Source organism: Silene latifolia, chromosome X (assembly GCF_048544455.1).
Source record: "Silene latifolia isolate original U9 population chromosome X, ASM4854445v1, whole genome shotgun sequence".
NCBI classification, from domain to species: Eukaryota; Viridiplantae; Streptophyta; class Magnoliopsida; order Caryophyllales; family Caryophyllaceae; genus Silene; species Silene latifolia.
This window is the reverse complement of record NC_133537.1, coordinates 79,287,381-79,312,163: the sequence shown is the minus strand read 5'-3', so window position 1 is coordinate 79,312,163 and position 24,783 is coordinate 79,287,381. Positions and strand designations below refer to the sequence as shown.

The 24,783-nt window shown below is 42.5% G+C and overlaps 1 non-coding gene across 1 annotated transcript; it reads right to left on the bottom strand.

The window, feature by feature from the left end:
- Positions 1-23,447: 23,447 nt before the first annotated feature.
- Positions 23,448-23,554, bottom strand: LOC141624599 (small nucleolar RNA R71). Its single transcript, XR_012534405.1, has one exon. It is a non-coding gene; the product is annotated as a small nucleolar RNA R71 (small nucleolar RNA).
- Between the last annotated feature and the right edge of the window lie 1,229 nt (positions 23,555-24,783).

Here is a 24,783-nt window from a genome sequence, read left to right as displayed (position 1 = left end):
CCCGAGAGCACTGACGAGCCAACCGCTCGCCCAAATACCACACAGGACCCATCGACGACCTCAACAAGGCTACTACACGGCTCCTAGGTCGAAGGACCTCGGCGACGAAAGGAGGCGCTCTGCGTACTCCGCCCAAGGTCTGGCACCCATGCGATAATATAAAGGCAAAGATCATTCCTATGATCAATTAAAAGCAAAGTATAAGAAGAGTAAATGAATACAAATGGGATACTCACGCTCCACCAAGAGCGTTCACGTCCCGCCGGTAGACATTGTGAGAAGAACGCTTGCTCTTCGTCCGGCACATGACCCAATCCCTCACCACGGGGTAGGCCCTCTCCAACGGCTCCGTCCTCTTGGGCGCGAGGCCCGGAAAGTAGGAGTACACCCACGCCTGTAAAACAGAATAATCAATGACGATCCTTCGTAGTTTGATAAAGAAAGGAATTTACTTTGGTCTAAAGGAAGGTTCATACCTCCAACAGTAGCCCAGGTCCGACAGCGCCAGGAGAAGTCCCCTTCTCCATCAACTCCGGACGAACCATGGCCCTCATAAAGCGGATGAGGACCGCAAAACCAGCAGTGACCCAGTCCCAACGCCCTAGGGAACTCAAGTCAGAAAGGAAGGGAAGAAGCTTCGTCGACAGCCTCTCGCCCTTGTCTCCGAGATAAATCGAAGACAGGAACCACCAAAGCCACAGACGAGCCCTCTGCTCAGCTGTACAAGGAGGAGGAGCTGTCTTCCTCCCATCGATCGTCACCAGCGCCGGGGTCTTCCCCGCAAAGTAGTCTCGGACGTAAGTACTGGGTACCAAACCCGGCACTGCAACAGCCTTCGGCGACAAGTTCCAGCCGATCAATTCCCTCACCTCGGCCGAATCCGCCCTCATAGCAGTCTCCGGCCACACCATCTCCTCGGTCCCACACGGCAGACCAGAAATCATGCCGTAATCCTCCAGAGTGACTCCCACCTCACCAAAAGGTAGGTGAAACGTGGAAGTCGTATCCCAGAATCGATCCAAGAAAGCGCGGACCAGGCTAAGGTTAGCCCGCAACTTCCTCTTCACGATATCCCTCCGGACTGAACCCGGAGGACCGAACGCTCCACGCTCGATCATGGCCCTCTCCTCCGCCGACAGCTGCTCGTAGTGCTCCATCGCTGTCGTGTAACCCGAGAACGACCTGATGTTCCCGGCCTCCTATTATGATTTGAAACAAAGCTATCTTTAGTTTTGAATGGAATTTGAAAGAAATTTGGACAAAAAGAATGAAAGAGGATGAATAATGAGTAGTGAATTCTTATTTACCAAGCTCTTCACCGTCCTATAGGACATGTGACCCTCTGCAGCCCACACGAGGTGTCTACTCTCCCGTCTCGGCCACGCAGAGCTCCTCTCGGTGACGACCTCCTCGTCCGACGTTGGCCTGTCTCGGGGCCTCCTCCTCCTCGACGGCCTCCTCCTCGTGAAACTCGGCGGCCATCACCGCGCGGTGAAGGCCTGCTCTAAAGCCTCCTCAACGATGCGGCGTCTATCTCCATGGGAGCTCTCCCCGAAGTAGAAGCCTCATCACCCGCACATTAAAGTAAATTCAGGCCGCGTCATACGACGATAAGCCTTTGTTAAGGGGTTTTCGAGCCTTCAAAGCCCTGAAACTACTCCTCCCGTGCCATCCTTGGCCACGTTCCCACCAACCCGATCACTTATGCGATAAATTGGGTCAAGTCAAGTCCAATTCGAAGCCTAGTTCCGGGTTCGAGTCGGAAATTCGGCAGCATCTCGTTATAACGGTGATTATGCCCTAGAAAGGAGTCCTGAAAAAGTTGTCACAAACCAAAATTCCAAGATGGTAGGAAGTTTACCCATCATTCAAGGATCCCAAATATCAAATTTCATCGCCAATGGGCAATCCTAAGGCTATTTTCGAAGCAAATTACGGTTCGGTTCCAGAAAAACGTCTCAAAATTCATTCAAAGGCTCAAAACTTGATGAAAATTCGAAACAAATGCATGGTTATATTCCTAACATCACCTACTATCCATTTCTAGTGTCAATTTGGCAAGGCAAAACCATTTGGGGAAAAAGCCCCAAATTTTCGATCAAAAGGGTCGAAAACCCTAATTTTCGCGGCTCAAAATTCAACGAATGAAGAAGATTAATGCAAGATCAAGACACATACCTCGATTAGTCATATTTAAAGCAAGCTTTTGAATCGAACCTTGGCGGAAATGGTGAAGATTTGAGAGAGAAATGAGTAAATTTGTGTTTCAAACAATGAACACAAATCCCTCCGATTTCGCGTTTTTACGCAGAAAGCCAAATTGGGGAAAAGACGCGGCGGGCGCTGCGCCTCTTCCAGAGACGCACTCTTCTTTGCACCTCTTCCTTCTGTTCCCTCCACATGGATTTTCAAAAATTCGTTATAAGTTCGTTATTTGTGGGCCCACCTTTGGTGCGCCTCTTCCTCGATGCTATTTTACTCTTTTGGCCCATTCGACGATTTTCTTTCGTTCCGCCCGCATTTTATCGACCAGCGGATTTGTTGCATATTATTATTCATTTGTCCCAGTAGCAGCCGATATTTTGCGATTGCTCACTCAAGATTTCTTCCATGACGATCAAGATGTTCCTAGTCGTCAAAATATTTGTCCCCAGCGCAGTAATATTTTGCAGTATTGCTCACTCAAGATTTCTTCCATGACGATCAAGATGTTCCTAATCGTCAACATACTCCCCAACAAGAGTTCGCATGAGACCGACGCAAGCAGATTCAACCTCAAGTTTTTGCCAGAGTTCGCTTGAGACCGACGCAAGCGGATTCCCCAGCAGTTTCTACCAACGTCCTGCTGTCCCTCACTATATTTTGTGTTTCCCCGCGGAGTTCGACAGGGTGTCGTTCTCCAGAAGTTCCTATACCCAAGCCTTAGCTACCCTTAAGTTGACCTTATTAGGCCTCCTTCCCGTCAATGCTTTCCTTTAGGGCCCCATACCCTAGCACAATCCTTATATACCCTTTAGGTCTTACCCTTAGCTCCTACGCACCCTAAAGCATCTCGAGAAAGAAGTCTCGGGTATGGTCTCTTCTTATGGCTGGCGAGCCTCCTTACGTAGTCTAATGGACTTTAAACGACCCTCCCGATAGTCGACGGACTCTAAAATGTTCCCGACGACGGGTCCTTGGCTCAGACCCCTTGAGCCGCCTCGCGTCGCCATAGTCGTCGGGTTGTAATCTTCGATTGACCTGATGGCTATACTTTGACTTTCGCCTTGTCCAAGCCTCGGTCAAAGTGGGGGCTCAGAGATACCTCATTTCTGCACCTCCCGCAAACCACCCGGTGATGATTGGGCCGCATGTTTGATACGCGGAACGATTTGTGACAGTTCGTAAGATTATCGTTAAGTGATTGCTCAAATATTAAATGTCTACCTCTTAGATGTCATCTACGTCCCGATACGGTCGTTTTGGCAGTAATTAGAGTACATTCGGAGTCCGGGTCAAAAACCGTCTCCATTTTCTGATAACCGTTAAATCCCGAGTCAGAATATTCTGGAATGTTCCGGATATTTCTATTCCCTATTTTATAAATTTTATCTTTTGGCAAATAATATCCCGTAATATTCATAAGATAATCGAATTATTTCCGTCCTACCATAACTCAAACGCGGAAATCTTTCTTCAACAGAGGAAACCTCCCCGGGAATAGACGCAACGGCAGTCTTTGCGCCTCTTCCAAGAGACGCAGTGGCTGCTGCGACTATTCCCAGGCCCTTCTTTGCATGTCTTATGTCTCTTTTTCATATCTTTCCGAGATTCACTTCCAAAGAGTCTCCGAAACCCTAATTCCGTCGTGTGATTAGTATAAATAGGAGCCTTCGTTCCTCATATTTCTCACGCGAGTGTCCGCCCTTCTCTTCTCCCTTTGCATTCTCGACTGCGTTCTTACTTATTGGCGCCTACGTGCTTGAACTTTCGACCACGTAAGCTCGGATCTTTCCGGGTACCAGCCTCTCCGTTGCATGACCGACCAATTTGACCAACTACACTCAATCAACTTAATTAATCAATCGTTTTCCTCTTACGAGGGCACTTTCTTTGCATTCGCGTCGAGCATTCACTAATCGATATCTTAGTTCTTCTCGTTAAAATCAACATGTAAGTCTGAGGGTGTACAATCCTTATTTATTTATTGTATTTTACTCTTTATAATCACCAATTGTAAGGTTTACGTCGAAAATACCGTTAAAATCGATTTCTAAAACCCTTTGTTAAAATCTGTTTTTGCGTATTTCCGATAAATAACCGTCGAAAAGGACGCAGCAATCGCCGCGCCTCTTGAAGAAGCGCATTCTCGCCGCGCCTCTTCGTGAGGGCCGCCAGCCTCTGCTTCCTTTCTTCTTCGTTTGTCCTCTGTAATTCGTTTTCGAATCTTTCTTTTGCTTGTTTCGTCTGTTAATTCTTCGTTGTAGTATCATAATAATTTCACATGTATTTAATCATCATCATTAGTATGTTTTAATTCATCATAAAACCGATTTAAATCCCTAATAATCCAATATTTACGGGTTTTCGTCATCAAATTCAATCCCGGATTTTAGAGATTCAATTTGTTCCTATTGAGTTTCTGGAATTCATCTTTGATATAGTTTAACCTGTTTATTCGCATGTTCGTCGTATATTCATTGTATATCCGTCGTGTTTAGTCTAATTGACTTATTTCAATAGAGGACTCATTAATATTTTCATCGTAATTTCATGTAAATATTCCGTTTCCGATTCATCCTATCCATGTTTATCGCTTTTATGACCATCATTCACATGTAATTAACTTGTTAATCACTTCCATCCGAGTAAATATTTCAATCCATCATTAAATTCATCAATTCAAATTAACGATTTGCAGTTCCGGCTTCACAGCCATAACTCACCCTTGGAACAGACGCAACAACTGCTGCGCCTCTTCCAGAGGGCGCAGATCACTTGCGCTGCTTCAGGATGAGTTCTCCCCGAACTCCGTTTCTGCCTTGACCTAGTTTGTTTAGTTTACATATTAACTAGCTATTATCCGTATTATCACCTTCTGACCTGTTCGTAATTCTTTTATTCCTTCTTTTATTCTTTTTTTCTCAAATTATCCGTTTTAAAGGTATTTTCGACATAAATCGCCTATCCAATGTAATTAATGTAATTTTCATTTATAATTATTGTATTTCTTTTATCATTTGTATGTTCTCACATATAATTGAGCATTAAATCCTACTTCGACCCAATTGTTTGCTAATTAATTGTTCACCGACTTAGTTAAATTCTCACATGCTAGGATTAAAACTTGGATGTTGCATTGCATGCATGTAGCCGATGATATATCAAGTATAAATAACTTCCCTAATCATTAGTAGAGGCCGCTATCGAGGCGGGCGGGATTAGGTGTTCGATCAAAAGAGCTTCCTAATACGTACCCTCACCCCTTACTCCAGATATCTGTGAGCACCCGTGTTCATTGGCATCCACGAGAGTCATTCTAGACATAGAATGCTAAGGGTAACGATTGCTTAGTGTTCATGTCACTACTTTGTGTCTTGACATGACACGAGGTATTCGAACGGTTCCAATTTCCCATAAAAATTGGTGGCGACTCCATACAAAATGCAAACGCTTGTTTTCGACCATCACCAAGCGCCCCCGTGGGCGGCCCGCTGTCCACACTATCTCGTAGGTTGACTAATTATTTTAGATTTTGTAAGTGTACTTGGTGATTAAGTTTCCTCTAAGAGAGTTCATTAACTCAATCTCACTTTATAAATGATCATACACAAGCCTTAAGCGTGTGAACATATAATGAATCCCATCATTATAGTTGTCTATTAGATCACTCTATGTGAATAATCATATGTTTCTATGAGCAAGAATGTAAAGACAAATTTTAGAACAAGGATAAAAATGATAAAACGGGTGACTTGGGTTGCAAACCAAGACACCATTATCCAAAATACAACCAATTATCCAAAATACATTTCCATGTCGAACACGGAAATCAAAAGGTTCTAAAATCCAAAACATAATTAAAATAAGATAATAAAAAGCGAAGCTTCATGGAAGCTATTCCTAGCTTCTCAATGGTTTCTCAAGCTTGCTTTTCTTTTCCCTTGTCCTTGTTTGGTGGAGGCCCTATTTACAATAAAAAAAGGGATACATTATCACAACTTTGTATCACAATACCATAGTTGAATTAGAAACATAATAGAAAGGATAGTCATTTACCTACTAGAGTGATCTTTCCAGCCTTAATATCACCAAGGTATTTGGAACAATTTCTTTTCCAATGTCCAACACCATTACAATAATGGCATTTATCAAGAGGACCCTTCTTGATTTTGGAAGTGCTAGCTTCATAAGTCTTAGCTTTGGTGAAAGTGGGAGCTTGATTCTTACCCTTCTTCCCATTCTTCTTGAACTTCCCCTTGCTTTTGGTGCTAATGTTAAGCACATCCTTACGTGGGTTGACATTTAACCCCATGTCTCTTTCGGCTTGCACAAGTAACTTGTGCAATTCTTCAAGAGACACGTCCTTGTCTTGCATGTTAAAATTCACCCGGAATTGAACATATGCCTTGACTATGGATAAGGAGTATAGAATCCTATCTACAATGAGTTCTTTGGGGATTTCAACCTTTTGAATTTTCAAGGTCTCGACTAGCTCCATTAATTTGATCACATGAGGGCTAACCTTTTGGCCCTCTTTGAAGTCGAGATCAAAGAATGCCGCGGCCGCCTCATATTGGACGATCCGCGGAGTTTGTGAAAACATTGTCATAAGCTTGGAGTAAATCTCATTAGCGGTGCCCATCTTAAAGGCTCTCCTTTGGAGATCTGCCTCCATCGCAAAGATAAACACGTTTTTCATTGCGGCGGACTCCTTATGGTAAGCCTCATATGCTTCCCTAGTGGCGGCGGTCGACCTAGTATTAGGTTCGGGTGGAGAGGCCTCGGTAAGGTAACGAAGCTTGTCGTCACCTTGGCCGGCTAATTTGAGTTGGGCATCCCAATCGGAGAAATTTGACCCATTCTTTTCAAGTTTACATCGATCCATGAAGGATCGGAGCCATGAAGTATTTGTGAGAGGCGTGGCGTTGGTGTTTGGATTTGCCATTTGTTATGAGATATAAGATCGGTCTACAAAACAAAATATGGAAGGAATAAAACATATGTCGTTTTAATAATAATACTCGTAAAAATTTTAATTTAAACAAGTTTATGACATTTATCTAGTGACCTCTACCCAACTTAGATAAATGATTCCAAGACCCAAATTCATATTAATTTAGGCATCGGTAAAGCCGAAAAACAACCCTTATCAATATAACTCGATGGATTAACCTTTTAATCGATTCTACTTTTAGAACTCTTGGTCGATAAATTTACATTAAAATTTATCTTTAGCCCGAAACACATCCTGCAACCGTCGAGAATACTTTCGTTGAGTTCAACCCAAATTTCGAATAAATGTGTCCATGATCCAAACTTACTTCAACTTGGGCATCGGTAAAGCCGTAAACAACCCTCATCTTTATAAATTCGGTGGGTAGACATTTATCACCCCACTTCACCAACGTAACAAGGTTTGTCTTACGGTAAAGCGGCTCAACTCCCTTGGAAACCGGCACTTCATGGGTTTCTAATTTTTGGTAAGGCTATGTCTCAATTGTTTATTTTTAACGAGAGGTCATGTCAATTTATTATCTATCACGTTTTAAGTGAACTAAAGCGGTGAATTACGATAATTTTAATTGACACGGTCGATATACTCGATTAAAATGACAATGCATGTTTTAGTTATGGCGATTTAGCGATGCATGCAACATATAAATAAAATGCAAAGCATAAAAATAAATCCTAGTATGGCCTTCCTAAAATAGAAATTCTAATTAACTATTACATATTCGGAAACCAACTCCATTGGTCCCTTGAACTTCGGTTATGGCACGCATCTCGAGGTAACACCGTCTTTATGTATCGCCTTCTTGAGTGACACCGTCTTCAAGGTACTCCGGAATAAATAAATTACATAATAAATTACATAATTTCCTATTATACATTTGTAGTTAAAATAAAATAAATCTATTAAATTACAAAACGGTGATACGAGATCACAATAAATTACAACCGAATCGATATTCCCATACATTTCGGGTAATACCAATTAAAAACTAAGGCCATACTAAGTAAAATTACATAATTCAAAAATTACATAAAATAAAATTATGACAATCATAAATAAAATGCAGCATTATAATATGTATGAACATGCCCAATTTTATGCTAAATCGCCTTTAAGGAGCCAATATCGTATATTACACGGTTTTTACGGATTTGCGTGATTCAACGTTTTATAATTACAAAAATTACATAAATTCATATTTATGCACAAGTTAATTACCCTAACTTCTTAGGACTCAAAAATTAGTCTCCACTAGCTATTTGACCATAATTAACTCATATTTCTTAAAATTGCTCATTAGTGGACCTAAAAATACAATAAAAGCTATAAAACTTCAAATAAATCACAAAAATGCCAAATAAATTTGAAATTTAAACTTATGAACATTCTGTAAAAATACCATGACATTCATAATGTTCAAAAACTTAGGTTAAAATTTCGTAATATTATTGGAAAAACTATGTTGCGGTTTATCGGATTTATCAATAAAAATCATAAAAACATGAGAAAAATTATATTCATCAACTTTTCAATTTTAGATCTGAAAAAGATAATAAAATGCAACATGTGACGTTTTTCCTTTGTCATGAAATATGTTTTAGCAATTATTCACTAAATAAGTCACTATTTATGCTATGTTTCATCAAAATTTCATAAATCATGCATAAAGACTTCAATATAGCCTATTATTTTACACACATCTTGTAATATTGCATGTGACAACATATTAAATTTTTATGACCAGATTCGAAATTTATCTCATATTAACCTATTTTTCATTTAAATCCGATTTTAAACATGAAAAATCCATATTTCGAGCATAATAACTCCAAAACTTCTGAAAATTTACAGGTCATTTCAAAATAATATATGTGATAACATATCCAAAAATCACTGGAAAATTCGATGTTTAGCTAATTTTAGTCCGAAAATGGCATTTTAATCATAAAATCATATTTTTAATGCTATTATTATGTAAGATGAACAATAAAAACCATAAATTAACCAAAATATCCTAAAAATATTTTAGGACCAGAAACTTTAACATGCATAAAGTTATTTCGTGATATATCATAATAACACAAATTTACAAGTTTTATATGTTAATCATATAACTCGGAAAAACTATAACCGATTTGCATGCAACCAACCAAGGCTCTTGATACCGCTTGTTATAAATCTAGATCTCTATACTCAATATATTCATAAATGTTATAATTTTAATTTAGTCATAAAATTAAAAGGTGATCTTATGCATGCAAACAAAATATAATTAAAGAAGAAATCATTATCTTACATTGCTATTTCGGATCTTAAGGGCACAAGAGAGTTCTCCTACTCTCTTGTTCTTGAGCTCTCCTTAATGGATGAACAAGGATTCAAGAAGAGAATCCCTCCCAAAATTACTATACCCAAGATAACAACTTAATAAAATTAATATTATTACTACTAGAATAATACTAATTTTGTATAAAAATGACCCAAAAATAATTTGGTCTCTCTATGAAAACCGGTTAAGAGAGAGGGAGGAGAAGGAATATTTTATCTTTCTAAAACTCTAATTTTTAGATGGAGTATGAATGAATGATACACTAACGTATTTTGTAGTGTATATTAGGTAAAATAAAAAGAAAAACCAAGGTGTTTTTCTTCTCAAAAATCGGCTGGAAGAGGGGAAAAGAGGGAGCCAATGCATGCACAAGTTTGTCTTCACAATGACCACTAGGTTTTGCATGGCTAGTTTAGTAGGAAATGATTATGTTTACCACTAACATAATCAACACAATATATGCCTAATCCTCCCCTTAATTTCGGTATACATGGATAAAATGGACTGCATTTTATCTTTGTTAATTTGTCAATATGTCACATGTCACATGTCACATAAAATTGTTATGTATTTTTAACATATTAAAAATTAACGTATTAATAAAAATACGTCATATACAAAAATCGACTTAGTCATAATTACTTGTACCAAATATTTTACCAATTATAAATCACAATATCTTGTATTTATAATAATTTATTCATTCAAATGGAATTGTTTCCTTAAAAAAAATTTCATCTAAGTAATCAAAACAATTCGATTACTTAGACCGTATCTTATTTAATCAAATTACAATGAGACACGTAAATATTACTTCCAAAATCGTCCGTCAATTTTAAGTAATTTAATTAACCCGTATCGTCATACGATCAATTAAATGATCAATTAAGTGTGTTACCCTTTAGGTATGACCTAAGGGGATCAATCGATCACCACCGTCGCCGACAAGAATGTCAAACTCTAGTCACCAATCATTACCGATATGTGTGGACCAAATGTGACAAAGAAATATTACTTCCCAATTGTATTCTTTAAAATGAGACTTAAACATGTGATCATCATGATCAACAGTTGTGATCGCATTATTGTCGGAGGACACATATTCCAACAATTTTTCCATGATGCCGGGTCTTCCTTATGGCGAGGCGCCTGTTCAGTTTCCAGAGACACTGGAGAGAGTGTCTTTTACCGTGATCACGGGCTTGATAGATGATGTTTTACCTGCACTGACCGACATCACTCCTTTCTTTTATGGCGAACTCCTACGTGAGGAATCACTACAAGGTGAGGGTAATCGGTTTTGTTCCGAGCCGTTGGCGAGTCCGGAGGTCGAGGCTAGGGGCCGACGCGTAGGAGGCGCGAATGTGGTTATGATACTTCTTGGGTACTACGTATTTTGGTGACAAGGGTGAGCGCTTGTCGACTAAGGTACTTATATTGCTTGCTGACCTGGACGCCTTGGGTCAGTACGACTGGATGACGCTTGCTTAGGCCCAGTTCACTCATTACCCGCACGCCGGTGTTTGTCCGAGAGACGATGGAGGACGGGAGTTCTCCCGCTTTGGTTGGTCCCGGCCTCATCTTGAGGGTACGAGCGTTTTTGTTAGTTGTTTGTTTTTGATTGATTTTTCTTTTTTGAGTTACGCAATTTTTGAAAATTGGCTGATTTGTTGTTACTGTGTTTTGTGTTACAGGCTTGGTTGTTTGCTTACTTTCCCCCTTTGCGCCCGAAGACGGTGGGTGACATGCCTTTGGTTTACCTGGTCGTGAAGGGATGGACAGTGGTTCGAAAGAAGTCCACCAAGTCGACCTATGAGGACTACAGGCCTCGGGTGAATGCCCTCCGGCTTGGCGACGTAAGTCTTCGTTCCTTGTCTCTTTTATTTTGTAAAAAGGTAGAGATAGGATGAATAGGTAGCTAGAAAGCCCCCAACCAGTTGACTAGCTTTGTCGTGAATGCAATTTGTTAGGTGGTCTTGAGAGCACTACACGGGTGTGCCGACCTTTGTAAGGGAGCGCTTGCGGCCTCGTAGCTGTCAGCGCTGGTACCTAGAGACGGTGATCGACCCGGTTTGGTACCTTGGCGAGCGTCTGTCTCGTCAGTGCTTTAGTGAGACTTTCGTGGTGCCGATCAACCCGCCTAGGTTGTTGTTCCAGGAGCCGACACCTGACGAGGTTAAGGAGCACCTTCACGGCTGTGGAGGTGAGGAGCTATTGTTGTGGGAGGCCGACTACGACACCTTCCGTTTGTCGAGGCTCGCTTGGTACCCGATCGAGATATGTTTACCTTAGTTCTTTGCTCATTGATGCTCTTTGTTTTTCGGTATAAGGGTTTGTTATCCTCGACCCAGTTTCCCATTGCAGGGTGTTGACGACCTCATGAGGATCCAGCCCCCAGCTTTCACGGCACAGACCACTTTCCAGGGGCCGAGTGGTGAGGAGCTGCAGTTGCGTCTGCCAGAGCCTGCGGTTTCTGAGGTGACCGACGTTGGCACGGAGTAGAGGATTACGGTTTTGAGGGTGAGCTTCTAGCTTGAGCTCTCCTTCTTATTTGTATTTTGCCTCGTGTCTTGCTGTTGTTTTGTTGAAAGGTTTTTGTTTTGTTGTATAGGTGTCGACCGTTAGTCATTAGGCTTTTTGTGTGTTGCATTTCACGTTTAGATCTTACCGGCCTGGGTTGTGTTTTGCAGAGTACTGCGGATCCGGCAGAGCTTGCTCGGGTCCACGCTGAGTTGGACACGACAAGGTCGACGATCATGGCGCAGGAGCTGGGACTCACCACTCGAGATCAGGAGTCGAGGCGTCGCGAGGACGGGTTGTGGAGCCGAGATGCGGAGATCGCCTCTTTTAGGGCTCGGTTGGCTGAGGCGGAGGAGCTTCGTGTCACGATGTACTAGAGGACATTGGAGAGTTCTCCTGAGAGGGAATCGGTGCAGGAGGTGGTGTCTGGTTTGCCCGCGACTCCTCATGAGACCGAGGCTGGCTCACCAGGAGGCGCTGAGTAGTTGTAGTTGTTTGCCCGTGTTTTGGGCTTTAGTTTGTATATATGTATATTTTGCTTGAGGCGGTTTGTATATATGTGTTTTTGGTTTGTAGTTTGTTTGTGTTTGGCATTTTTTGTGAAGTGTTTCGGAGAAGCACGGTCAACGGCTGATTCCCCATTTGCTTCGGCATTTGATCCGGCATTGTTAGTGTAGAAAACAAGCAACCGGTAGCACATACGCACACATGTACATACGCAAAAGTATTCGTTGAAAATAAAATTAACCACGAAGTCTCAAAGTTAAAATTGAAATTGTTTGTTGAAAAAAGAAATTAAAACTCAAACCGTCATGGATGAATTTTAAAAGAGATCAAGACTGTCATGGAAACGATCCGTCGGGGATTAAAACTCGGATTTGCAAGAGTAGTTTGAGAAAAATTGATGTTATGTTATCAATTTTAATTTTTGTGGAAATGCGAATAAATGCAAAAAAATTTCAAAATTTTCGACTGACATGGAAATGATCTGTCGCGGATCGGGGTGACTAGCCCTTCCCCTAAAAAAAAGAAGAGAAAAACCCGTATGTTTAAAGCTGCGTCATGGGAACCGTGTCGGATTTCGTAAAACGCGAATCCAACGAAATGTTAGTGTGAGAAAACACAAAACATTCCGTATAGGCCTGAAGAGGCACGAGCCCTTAGGCGAGGAAAATGATGTGTCAGAAAGAAGCACAACTTGAGAAGGACAAGTCAAGGTGCAGATTCTTAGAATCAGCCCAAAGAGGCACGAGCCCCTGGGCGATACAAAGTGGCTTCCCCTTTGTCGGAAAAAAGGCGCTGATTGTTTTGTATTAATAGGGACGTTTGTGCTTCATTGTTTCATCATCCGAAATACGAAAAACATCTCTACGAAAACCTTCTCTTCTTCCACAAAATAATTCATGGATACTTTCGAAAATAAGTTGCGACATTGGTGTCGGGATTTATCGCCTCCCGAGAAGTATAAACTCATTGTAATGGGAATTGGTCAATTGTTGGTGCTTCGTCAAGTTAAGGTGCAATCCTCATTCCTTGAAGCATGCTCTCGGTTTTGGAATTCGAAATATCATGTTTTCGTTTTCCCGAAAGGTGAAATTTGCCCTCTTGCCGAAGAAGTGGGTGCCATTGGAGGGTGGCCGAGTTGTACTCCGGTGCTTCTTCCGACTCGGTTGTGTTACAAGGAGAAGTTTTGTTCCATGTTGGGCTTGTCGATGAGCCAAGTGCACTTCCTCCTTGTTCCCCATGGTGTGGATATGTTGGCTCTCATCAACATCTTCTCAAACCGCTTGGATGTCAATATCTCGGAGGTGGCTAGGAGAAGGGCTCTTGCCTTTTTCCTAGTGCATGCTTACCTCCTTGTCGATGCTTTGAAGAAGGAGGGGTCAAGATGGTATGGTAGCATGACCCTTGTGCATGTTGTTGAGTAAATGGAGCACGGGTGGAATCCTTTGTGGTTGGTACTTGGTGAGATCGTCTAAGCTTTGGACAAGAAAGTTTCTTGTGGAGAAGCTCCTTCATTTGGATCTCCAAGGATCCTCCAAGTATGGCTCATGGAGAGGCTAAGGTATGTTGAGCCTCCGGTTGATGCTTCTTCTTACTCCTTCCGTCATCTTACTATAAGGAAGAAGTTGTATTCGGATAGTTTTGCATCCACCGAGGCCTATTGGACCACGAAATTAGTGGAGGAGGGTGGTCCTCATATTCGTTGGGTGGTGCCGTGGTGGCACTTGAGGTCCTTCTCGGGGTTGCCCGCTCTGGCCGCTTGTTCTTGCTCCTTGATGGTTGTGGGCTTGAAGGTTATTTCCTTCATCTATCTGGAAAGGCTTATGAAGTAAGTGGGTCGTCAACAAAAGATGTCCGCTCAAGATACTCTCGTCCAAGAGAGTGTTTTTCGAAACTCCGAGCTTGTGGAGATTTTCGAGAGGTGGTGGGTCACTCGGCCGACTTGGGAGGTACCAAACCCTGCTTCAACGACATGGGTGACTCCCGCTTATGTCAAGTGGTCAAGAGCTCAAACCTTGGAAGAAAGGTCAAAGTTCTGCAAAGATGAAGTCATTGATTTGAAGTATTGGGAGGTTGCCAAGGCCAACCGTGCCTTCTTTGACGACTTTGCCGATGACGTTAGCCTGGATGTGGTGAGGCCACCGAAGAATAGGGGCTTGGGTCCGAAAGAGATGGTGGGCCGTGTGTGAGCTCGGCTTGGGCCAAGCATGGTGTCTTGTAAGAGACCGGATGCCATTGCCGTTGTGGATCCGTTGAGGATCCGTTCCGAAGAGGAAGCCCAAGCTAGGCGGGCTAGCAAGAAGAACAAGTGGAAGATGTACCCCAAAGGGAACGACAAGGGTAGAATAGAAGAATGAAGACCTCCATTGCCCACTTTATTATTATTATTATGTTGTATTAGTGATTGTGTGTTATTATTATGTTGTACTAGCTATGTATTGTGTATTTGTGCTAGTGTTACTATGTAAGATGTCTTGGTCGACACTTTAGTTTGGCAAGTGGTGGATTTTCTTAGCTTTATTTGTTGTCAAGTTTGTAATCTTTCTCTTTATTAATTTAATAAGAGGATGGCTTGTGTTAGAAAAAGTTGTGAACGCTTGTTGTTTCTTCCATCCATTTCGTAAAGGCAATTCAGTTTGAATTATCCTAAACATTGCACATGTGAAGGGGATTTTTTGTGGGAAGGGAAAAAGGCTTTTTTTGTTGTTGTGGAAAACGGAATGTTTCCCTTTTTTTTTGGAATTTATATAGGTGATTGTTTTTTTTGGGGGGGGATGGTTGTATCCTTCTTGTGTAAAAAAGGATTGCCTATGTATTCACCTGAAGAGGTGAAATCAAACCATGCTCGTAGATCAAATGTTTTGTTTGTTGTTGTTTGGGGTGTTGTGGTTGTATCCTTCTTGTGTAAGAAAGGACTGCCTACGTATCCACCTGAAGAGGTAAAATCAAACCATGCTCGTAGTACAGGTGTTTGTTTGAGTGCAAATGGATGTTGCCTTTGACAGATCAAAGGCTGTTTGAAACATGTCAAGGTGCCGTAACGTTTTGAGGAATTGAATTGAAAGGGAAATTATGGTCACTAGTTGTGAAACTACGGATAGGTTGCTGGTTGCTAAGGTTCAAGGGTAGTATTTCATGAGTTGGTCTAGGTTGGTCGGGTTTATGAAATTCTCCCCGTCCTTGTCACTCAATCTCATTGCGCTCCCCGAAAGGATTTTCTTGACTAGGTATGGCCCGGCCCAATTGGGTTTGAATTTCCCCCTCGGATCGACAGGTAATGGTGCTCGAACCGACTTGAGGACCAAGTCGCCTTCTTTGATGTTTTTGGGTTTGACTTTTTTGCTGAATGCCCGTTGTATACGTCGTTGGTATAGCTGGACGTTGTGCAAGGCGTTGAGTCGCCGTTCGTCTAGGAGTGCGAGTTGCTCGAACCTTCGACGGGTCCATTCTGCCTCAGGGACTTGACTTTCTAGTAGAATTCGTACAGATGGAATCTCCAACTGTACTGGTTGTACTGCCTCCATACCATATGCCAGGTAGAAGGGTGTTGTTCTTGTTGGTGTTCGAATGGAGTTTTGGTATCCCCAAAGTGCAAATAGGTGTTTGCTCGGCCAATCGCGGTAATTGTCTTGCATCTTTTTGATGATGGTGACAAGTGTTTTGTTTGCAGCTTCTACCGCTCCGTTGGTTTGGGGACGATAAGGGGATGATCGATGCCGTTTGATTTTGTATTTGTATAGCAAGGCTTGTGTTTCAGCTCGGAAGTGGAAGCCTTGGTCGCTGATGATTTCATGGGGTATCCAATATCTGCAGATGATGTTGTCTTGGGTGAACTTGGCCACTTGTTTAGCGATCAAGACTGCATAGGATTGTGCTTTCACCCAATTAGTGAAGTAGCCAATTGCGACGAGGACAAAGCAATGTCCTTTGGTGCCTATCGGGTTGACTTTTCCGATGATGTCGATGCCCTGGGTCGAGAAAGGCCAGGGTGATGTCATGGTGTATAAATGGGATGGTGGTATGTGTTGTATGTTAGCGAATATTTGGTAATTGTGGCAATGTTTGATGTAGTTTTTGCAATCGGCTTCCATGATGGTCCAGTAGTAGCCTAACCGCATGATTTTTCGGGTTAGCATCATTGCGCTTATGTGAGGGGCGTATTCTCCGTTGTGGACCTCTTCTATGACTTTTTAGGCTTTGTGGTGATCAATGCAAAGGAGAATGATCCCCTGGAGTATTCTTTTGTATAGTTGTTCTTGATTTATCATGAATTGTGATGCAAGTAAACGGATGGCTCTTCGTCCTCCTTTATCAGAGTTGGGAGGGAATTCGTTTTTGGTCTTATAGTTGAGGATGGCTTGGTACCAAGGTTCGACATGGCATTCCTCGTCGTTGTTGATGGCGCATATGTGAGCTGGCTCGCTCCTTCTCTCGACACATAAGGGCATCGATGTCATTTCGTCGAGTATGTTGACAAGCGCGGCAAGTTTTGCTAGGGCATCAATAAATTGGTTTTCTTCCCGTGGCAAGTGGAAGTAGTCGATTTGGTCAAAGAATTCGGCCTCTTGATTGATTTTTGCATGGTAGGGTGCTAAGTTGTCGCTTCAGATTTTCCATGATCCGGACACCTGATTGATGATGAGTGAGGAATCACCATGGACCCTCAACTTTTTGATGCTAAGTGTTATGGCTGCTTATAGGCCGATATGGCATGCTTCATATTTGGCGGCATTGTTGGTGACGGCGAAGTCTAGCTTGACTGAGATCGGAATATGTTCCCCTTCTGATGGTATTAGAAGGACTCCTCCCCCGAAGCCTCCAAGGTTTGATGCACCTTCGAAGTATAGGTCTCATGCGTCAGTGTTGGCACAAAGGATGTCTTCGTCAGGGAGTGACCTTGTGTCGGTCGTTGGATCCTCGTTGATGGGATTTTCTGCTAGGAAATCGGCGACTGCCCTTCCCTTGATAACCTTAAGGGGTACGAATTTGAGGTCAAATTCAGATAGCATGAGTGTCCACCTAGACAGCCTTCCGTTTAGCACGGGCTTTTCGAAGATGTATTTGACAGGGTCCATCTTGGATTAGATGTGAACCGTGTAGTTGAGCATATATTGTCGTAGCTTCATGGTTGACCAAACCAGGGCAAGGCATGTCTTTTCCAGTTGGGTGTATCTCGTTTCGTATTCCCCCCTGAGGTGGCATGAGGATAGGAGGCTTGGATATGATTTCTTTTACCCTATCGAAGGCCTTTTGACAATCGTCGTCCCAATCGGTGTGATCGGAGGCGCGGAGCTTCTTGAAGATAGGTTCACAATTGATGGTGAGCTTGGCTATGAAGCGACTGATGTATTGGACTTGACCGAGAAATCCCCGAATCTCCTTCTCGTTCTTAGGCCGAGGCATTTGTTGGAGAGCTTTGATTTTGGTAAGATCAATTTTGATGCCTCTTTTGCTGACGACGTGTCCCAAGAGTTTTTCGGAGGTGACCCCGAATGCACACTTCTGAGGATTTAGTCTCATGTTGTATTTTCTAAGGCGAGCGAAGAATTTTCGAAGGGCGCTGATGTGGCCGTCCTGCTTTCTTAATTTGACGATCATGTCATCGATATATACTTCCACCTCCTTGTGCATCATGTCGTGTAGGAGATTGGTGACGGTTCTTTGGTAGGTTGCTCCGGCGTTGATTAGACCAAAGGGCATAACAGTGTAGCAAAATGTACCCCACTGGGTAGTGAATGCAGTCTTGTGCATGTCTTCCTCAGCCATCTTGATCTGGTTGTACCCAGCATACCCATCCATGAATGATAATAGGGCGTGATCGGCAGTGTTGTCTACCAAGATGTCAACATGTGGTAGAGGGAACTCGTCTTTTGGACTTGCTTTGTTTACATCTCTGAAGTCGATGCAAACCCGAATTCTCCCGTCCTTCTTGGGTACGGGGACTATGTTGGCCACTGAGTCAGAGTATTCAGAAACTTTGATGAATCCGACTTTGAATTGTTTGTCTACCCCTTCCTTGATTTTCAGGGCCCATTCAGGGCGCATACGGCGCAACTTTTGCTTCACGGGTTTAGCTTCGGGTTTAATGGGTATCCTGTGCTCTGCAATCTCCCTCTCGATCCCAGGCATGTCTTTGTAAGACCATGCGAATACGTCCTTGTATTCGTGTAAGAGGTCGATGAATTCCTGTCTTTCCGAGGGGTAAAGGGTGGTCCCTATCCTATGTTCTTGAGGTGTATTGTCGGTCCCTACATTGATGGGTTCGGTCTCCTCAATGATGGGTGTCCTTTTTTCTCGTTTGTCGAGTTCTTTGGCTAGGTGAGGTGGGTAGTCACTCAAGTCAAATTCCTTATATTCGTTCATAATTGCATTGCAGTTAAATTGAGACGAGTCGTAAACAAACTTAGCATTCATTAAGTCGACCTAAGCAAAAAGCTCGGATAGGACAGACGTCTCATGGGCAGTGAGAGGCGACACAGTAGAGGAGGTGACCCCTGGAACAAGCTCCAGGTTGCTACCTTCTGCGGGAGTTGGGGTGACCTTAGCTGACTTAGCCTCTTAGGTAGCCATAAGTTTGTGACAAAATAGTGGAAAAGGGACTTTGACCGGGACATCATAAGCGTTAGGACCTAAGACAGACTCTAACTCAGACTTGCCATCAGATTCAGACTCAGACCCAGTCTCGTCTTTACTTCCCTCTTTGAACATGGGGCCTTCTCCGGTTGTGATCTTGAGAATGCGGCCTTGACGATAGGTCCATTTGACAGTCTTCCTCCAACCTTGGGTAGCTTTCTCTCGGTTAGCGTCAGAGATTAAGGCAGTGGGATCGAACTGGTTGTCTTTTAGGGAAATGTTGATTTCCTCGTAGTTGAGGTGCTTGATGTTGTCTTCTCCGAAGAGGAGACTCACGGCTTGCCCGTCTAGGCAAGGGGTTGGTACAGACTTGGTCGAAGCAGTTTTGGTGTTGTCGTGGATGAAGTAGTAGTCTTGAAAGACTTCTACACCCGGGTGCTTGACCTTTGCTACGGGGTTGCAGATTGGCTCAGGGAAGCCTTTGTAGAGCTTGGATTCTCCCTCGGGGACGAAGTTGCCATTGAGGGTTAAGTGATAAGGGCATAGCATAAATCCTTGTTTTTCGCGCTTCCGTACTAGGAGACCTATTTCCTGGATGTCTTCATCGGTTGGCTCATGTCCTAGCCAGACGGGGATGTTGGGGTCCTTGGCCTTGTTCATGGGAGGCAAGGTGCTTTTTAGTGGGTTGAGAGGTAGGCCCGGGAAATAACCCTGGCGCATCAAGATGCGGTTGACTATGAGGTTCGAGAACAGGTCACAATCAAAAGGTGTTGGTTCGTCAGTTAGGGTATTCACAGCTTGGAATCCCCACATTTCGTTATCGTCTTCTTCAATGAATTGAGAGGTTATTCCCTTCTTCATGACAGCCTTAATAGGGGATGCAGGAATTGTGATTGTTTTCCCGTTGAAGGGGACCCTGATTTTCTGATTAAGGGTTGAGGTGACAGCCTTGGCAACATGAATCCAGGGGCGCCCTAGAAGTATGTTGAATGAGGCGTCGATATCGACCACTTGAAAACTGGCCTACGACCTTACGACGAGTGTCGTCATAGGCGCGCACTCCTTGATTAGTCGGGATCAAGTCAGCTTCCTTGATACCCAGTTTCTGGGCCGTTTTGAGGGGAATGACGTTGACTGCAGATCCGTCATCCACTAGGACCATGGGTACGTTCTTCTTCAGGCACTGCACAATGATGTAGAGGTCCAAGTTATGGTTGCTCCGAACGGGGGGATATCTTCGTCGGAGAAGACGACCGGGTTGTCCAGGTCAAGGACATCCCTGGTCATGTGAGCTACTACTTCTTTAGGAGAGGAGGTAGAGGGCACTGTCAACTTTTCCAAGGCTTGTAGCAAAGCATGCCGATGTTCGAAGGACGTGGCGATCAGTTGCCAAATGGATATTTAGGCCTTGGCCTTTTGTAGTTGCTTACGGATTGAGTTATCGGGAACCCTGGGTTGAACGTCCATGCCCGAGACGATTTGGTCATTTGTCGTCGGATTATTTGTTGTGTTGTTCGGATTCTGGTTGGGGCGTCCAGATCGAGTAAGGTGATCGATCTTTTTTGCTTGTTTGCCCTTTCCCGAGACAATGTAGACATCCTCTACGTCGTCTCTCCAGATACCGTTGATTTCAGGGTCGCGAGGGTACCTTGGAGGGGTATTCCTCGACGGATAGTTTTTGTAGGGGAAGTTTTTATGGGGTCGATTATTGTGGGGCTGATTATTGCAAGATTGATTATTGCGGGGCGCATGCCAGAATGGTCACTGGAGCAATCCCTTCTGGATTTGGGAGTTTTAGGTGCTTGAAGGACCCTCCATTGGGCGTGGTGCTGGTCTTGTGAGGTGACCATAATTTGAGCATATTTAGTCCCCGAATTAGCCTTGTTCTAATGCTTTTTAGTGCCTATTTGGGTCATTTATTATCTTTAGTCCTTTTTTTTGCATATTCTTTGAGGTTTTGATCCCTTGGTAGGAAAGGAGTGCGAACCTTGCATTTTCATGGCAAAATGGAGCTAAATAGATTGAATTTAAAGACCAAGCATCAAAGAGAAGACAAGACTAGAAGGCCTTTGTACATACTATAGTAGATAGGCAATGATGAGAAAAGATCATTGCATCCCCGAGGAAATCCTCAAGGATTTTATGAAGAGAAAGGAAGAAAAGAAGAAAGGAAGAAGCTGTAAGAGAATCCGAGCGGATTGCCCACAATCCGCCCATCCAAGAGGAGCAATCCGAGCGTCTTCCTCAGCTGGATGCCCATCCAGAACCACCACAATCCGCCCGTCCACCCCACGAATCCGCTCGTCCAACAAGAAGACAATCCGCCCGTCCGGTGCTCTGGACGCTCGGATTGTGTGACAGCTAAATCCGTCTTCTACTTGTTCAATGAAGGATGCACATATTTTTCAAAGACCGGCGATTCCTCAAGGACATAATCGTCATTTAAGCCCTTAGTAAACACTAATTTATGTACCTAATCCCCACTATAAATACCCCATTAGTCTAATTAGGTTATCATGTTCTTTTTAGCAATCTCTAGTGTAGTTTATATCAATCAAATCTCTCTTTAATCTTGTAATCAACATTTAATCAAGTTTTAATACAAATATCATTTCCTTAATCTCTCTTTTGTTCATCTTTCATTTTGGGTAATTGAAGATTATTTGGGTTATTATTGGGAGATTGACAACCTTCCAATCAATCATCAAGTACTTCTATTATTCTTAGCTTTATTATTGGAATCATTAGTAGGTATAATTCTCTTAATCCCTTTTTAGTTATTGTTAATTATCTTCATTTATTCATCATGTTTTACTTTGTTGGTATGATTGACAACCTTGCTAGCATGTTCAACATGATAATGAGTGAGTAGTTTCCTTAGCTAGGGTTAATGGGTAATTAGGGGAAACCAACATGGGGGATGATTCATGCTTAAATTAATATGTTTTCATAGTTTATTTGGTTGCTTGTTGTGATCTCAACTTATGCACATGTTATGTTTGATGAAATGCGAGCCTATGAATCCTTGCATTTTTTACCCATCACCTATCTTTTGAATGAGACTTGTAAGACATAAACCAACTCGAGTCTCATTTGGCCATGCATATAGTTGAGTAGGGAAGATTAAGTCGACTTGTAGGTGTTGTACAATCTAATCGATTCGGCTCCGGGACCCAAACTTTCCTAGGATTGTAAGATATAAACCAACTCGATCCATCATAATAATAATTGTTTGCTTATAATTTGAGAATATGTTTGTATGATCAATTCCCATGAATCCCCTATGACCTCATGACACCCTAGTGCCTTTTATCAATTGTTTACATCCCTTTTTAATCATCTTGCTTGTTTACTTTTATTGCTATTTAGTTTAGTGATCTTCTACTTCAAATCCCAAATTGTGACACCTCTAGACACCACTAGTTCCAATTGAAAATCTCATCTCAATTCCCGTCCCTTGGGATCCGACCTTTACTTGCCTCTTTACTAATTGTAGAGTTGTTTGTGGAGTTATAAATTGTGTTTTGGTCTAGGTGCTCCTAACGACAAGTACCGAAAACTAAACCCTCACAAGAGGTACCGACCAAAAATGGCGTCTTTGCCGGGGACGGTGTTAACTTGATTTAGATTTTCTTAAATTGTTATTAGTTGTGTCTTTATTTGCCTTGGGGAAGTAAAACTCCTCAAGGTTTGTTCTAATTATTTTCGAGTTGTTTGATATTTTGCATGTCTAGAAGATCACAAGGTAACTTGTTACCCTTTGATCACGAAATTGAAAGGACTTTGACAAACAATAGAAGACGTGCTAGGAGAACTTTGAGAGGTATTGGTGAGGTTGTAGATATTCAACCAAACGCTATTGAGTTCGTCAACCCTTTTGTAAGAGAAGATGAGGAGAACCCAACACAAAATCCAACACAAAATCAACCCACAATGCCTAAATTTTCATCACATTCCGTACCAACCGAGGAGAACCTACCCAATGGTACTCCCACACCACAACACTTAACCGGAAATTTCATTGCCAAATCCGCATTTATCCAATTAGTTGAAAGAAGCCAATTTGGGGGGATGCCTAGTGAAGACCCTCACTCTCACATGGAGACTTTTTGTGACTATTGTGATGCGATTTCTCAAACCGGTGTAACTCAAGACCAAATTCGATGGGTCTTATTTCCTTTTTCTCTAATTGGCACCGCAAAACAATGGTTGAAAGGCCTTGATAAGGCTACTCTCGGAATTGACTCTTGGAAGAAATTGGCTCTAGCTTTCTACAAAAAGTTCTACCCATCGGAAAAGACTAACATGCTAAGAGCTCAAATTACGGGCTTTAAGCAAAGAGATGAATAATCTTTGTATGAAGCTTGGGAGCGATTCAAGGGAATTTGTCGCTCATGTCCTCATCACGGACTTAGCGAGTGGTTCTTGGTACAACAATTTTGGAACGGTATTTATGAAGACTCAAGAAACATTCTGAACATGGGATCAAATGGAATGTTCACCGAAGTTGACGACAATCAAACTTGGAACAAAATTGAGGAAATGGCGGTCCATAATTCACAATATAGTAGACCTCGCAAGGCTACTAGAGGAGGAAAGCATGAAGTGGACTCCATTACTCAATTGGGTGCTCAACTTAGTGCTCACATTGATACCATCAATTTGAAGTTCGAAAAAGCTATGGCTAGACTTGAAGAAGCCTCAAAATCACCAAAGCACCATGTCAATGCCATGACAGCATCTTCATCAATCCCTAGTGGGATATGTGAGAATTGTGGAACTTTGGGACATGATCAAAGTGAATGTAGGGGAACAAATGAACAAGTGAATGCTTTTCAAGAATACAAGAGTGGTACCCCTTATTTGAACTATTACAATGAAAACACCAAATTTCACCCAAATCTCTCATACAAAAGACAAAATGTTCAAAGCCCTCAACCAACATACACCCCACCTCCCATGAGAAACCAAAATCAAAGACCCTTTTACAACCAAAACCAAGGTTACCAAAATCAAACTCCATACAATCAACAAAATGACCAAGGTTTTGATGTTCAAAAGGCGGTCCTCCAAATGAAAAAAAATCAACAAGAGTTTTTCACTCAAATGCAAAAGGATAGTCAAACAAAGGAAATCACCATCAACAACATCCTAGCCCACACCAAAATGTTGGAAACTCATTTGACTCAACTAGCATCTTCAAGCTCACAAAGACAAAAGGGCCAATTACCACCTCAAAGTAATCCCCCGAGACATGAAACGGTTAGTGCCATTCACTTGAGAAGTGGTACGAGATATGAAGCACCGAAGAAGCAAGTTGTGGAAGCTAGTGACAAAGAAGAAGTTGTGCAAAACTCCAAGGATGGAGAACCATCAAAAGAAGAAGTTTCAAAGAAAAATGAAGACAAAGCCAAGGAGAAAGAGCCCGTGGTGATTAGACTTCCTTTTCCAAGTCGTCCGGCCAAGCCCAAATTTTATGACCAACTTGGAAAATTTATGGAAATTGTGAAGAATTTGGAAGTCTCGATTCCTTTCACGGAATTAATCAATCACATGCCGGCCTATGCAAAATACATGAAGGACATCCTTACAAAGAAGAAGTCGATCCGGAAGCTTGAGACTATCGCCTTCACTAAGCTGA